Source organism: Penaeus monodon, chromosome 2, assembly GCF_015228065.2.
Source record: "Penaeus monodon isolate SGIC_2016 chromosome 2, NSTDA_Pmon_1, whole genome shotgun sequence".
NCBI lineage: Eukaryota > Metazoa > Arthropoda > Malacostraca > Decapoda > Penaeidae > Penaeus > Penaeus monodon.
Genome location: NC_051387.1, coordinates 58,290,834 through 58,293,447, shown reverse-complemented (window position 1 = coordinate 58,293,447; position 2,614 = coordinate 58,290,834).

Here is a 2,614-nt window from a genome sequence, read left to right as displayed (position 1 = left end):
TGGTTAAAATTAAAAATTTATTTTAGGCTTTCCTTGCATCTATACACGCTAGCGAACGACGGCGCACACCACGCACGTAAATACACACACTCGCCCACTCGCTCACTCACTCACTCACACTCACTCACTCACTCACTCACTCACTCACTCACTCACTCACTCACTCACTCACTCACTCACTCACTCACTCACTCACTCACTCACTCACTCACTCACTCACTCACTCACTCACTCACTCACTCACTCACTCACTCTACTCACTCACTCTACACACTACACACTATACACTACACGACCCTACCTATGATCCCCGAGTACCTCATTACTTATGTACACATCGGCCGCTCGTAGAAAAAAGGCGAGTTAATGGAGGAAAGCGAGGGAGAGAGAGAGAGAGAGAGAGAGAGAGAGAGCTTGTCGGTCCGAGTACACATTCAATTCCCTCTTGAATGAAACTCTTAACCGAAGGGGGAAAAGAGGGAGAGAAAAAAAGCTTTAGACTAGATGGATTGGAGTAGATGCGAGAGCGAGAGCGAGGCGGCGTGTAAAGAAAGATAATCCCATAGGTATAGGTGTTGGGGGGGAGGGAGGGGGAGGGATGAAAGGGGAGGAGAGGGAGAAAAGATAGGTAGAGGGGGATGGGAGAGAGAGAGAGAGAGATATGGAGAGTGAGAGTGAGAGTGAGTTAGTAGGGGAGAGAGAGATAGAAGGGGAGAGAGAGATAGTAGGGGAGAGCGAGAGAGAGAGAGAAAGGAGTTAAGAGAGAAGGATCCAAACAAACAAACAGACAGACAGACACCAGTAGATGGACAGAGAGAGAATAAAAAGAGAATGGGAGGCTAGAGCCTTGTGTTTACCTGTTTGTACTTCATAATGTAACCTTTTCATCGTGTAGAAAGCCTTCCTTATGTACTAGAAAAGCAAGAAGAACAAAAAAATATATATATATCTCAGCTGTGAAATAGATGTTCATTATTTTTAGTCTTTTCATTAAAAGTGAGATTATATATATGTGTGTGTGTGTGTGTGTGTGTGTGTGTGTGTGTGTGTGTGTGTGTGTGTGTGTGTGTGTGTGTGTGTGTGTGTGTGTGTGTGTGTACTTATCTTTTTATCAGGAAGGGATTTTGTTTTTCTTTTCTTTTCCATTTTTTCTCTGAAGATTTATTGATCTGGTAAGCCATGTTGTATAAGGTTGTGCAGGATTAAGGATTGTGTAGAAAGTCTGAGAAGGATAATCAGGATTCTCTCTGATTCTCGTTCTTCCATTCTTGCTTCTCTTTATTCTTTGTTTCTCTGTCTTCCTCTCTTTCTCGTGTTCTTTCTCCCCGTGTTGGTTTTTTCCTGTGTCTCTTTGTCCTTATGTTGTTTTTCTATCCCTGTTTCTCTTCCTTTCCCTTATTTTCTTTTTCTCATGCTCTTTCTCTTTCTTTCTTTTTTTCCTTTATGTCTCTCTCTCTCTCTCTCTCTCTCTCTCTCTCTCTCTCTCTCTCTCTTTCTCTCATCTCTCTGTCTCTCTCTCTCCTCTCTCCTCTTCTCTCTCTCTCTCTCTCTCTCTCTTCTCTCTGTCTCTGTCTCTGTCTCTGTCTCTGTCTCTCTCTCTCTCTCTCTCTCTTCTCTCTCTCTCCCTGTCTCCTTTCTCTATATCCCTCTTTCCTTTCTCTCCCTCCTCTCTCTTATCTTTCTCTCTCTCCACTTTCTTTTTTTCTTTCTTTCTTTTCTCTCACTCTCACTCACTCTCACTCTCACTCTCTCTCTCTCTCACTCTCTCTCTCTCTCTCTCTCTCTCTCTCTCTCTCTCTCTCTCTCTCTCTTTCTCTCCTTTCTCTCCTTTCTCTCCTTTCTCTCTCATCTCCTCTCTCCATTTCTCTCTTTTCCTTCTCTGTGTTTCCTCCTCCTTCCCCCTCTTACTTCCTCATAACTGCAGCTCATTGAAACCAGCAGCAAACCCGAGACTGCGTTGGATATGGGGGTCGGGAGGGGAGAGGGGCAGAGGAGGTGGAGATGTAAGGAGTGTGTTGGGTGTCGGGTTTCGGGTGTTAGGATTAGACACAGGGAAAAGGCATCCTTTGTAAGAAGCCCCTTTTATCCGTGGTGTTTACACAGCAGGAGACGGCTAAGGAGAGAAAGAGAGAGAGTGAGAGTGTAAAAGCAAGGTGGAAGGTACACACCTAAGTGCACGTGTGCTGGTTGGGGGAAGGGAAGAATGGGTGGGAGGAAGCTCAGTTTTAAGATTTTTCTTCTTTTTGTTTCTTCTTCTTCTTCTTCATTATTTTTACATGAAGAATGGAATGAGGAAGAGGATGAGGGAGAGGAGAGATAGGGAGGGGAAGAAAGGTAGGGAGAGGAAGAGAGAGAGGGGGAGAGGAAGAGAGAGAGAAGGAAACAGAGAGAGGGGAGAGGAGCACAGAGAGAGGGGAGAGGAGCACAGATAGAGGGGAGAGGAGCACAGAGAGAGAGAGAGAGAGAGAGAATAAAGGGAAAGTATTGAATAAAAGCAAAGAGAGCAGAAGAGGTGCAAGGAAGGTGGGTGATGATAAAGATCTTGTGTGCAGGCAGATCTCACAAGAGCTTCACGTTGCTTTCATTCGGAGATCTGCTTACCTTGCGTCAGTTC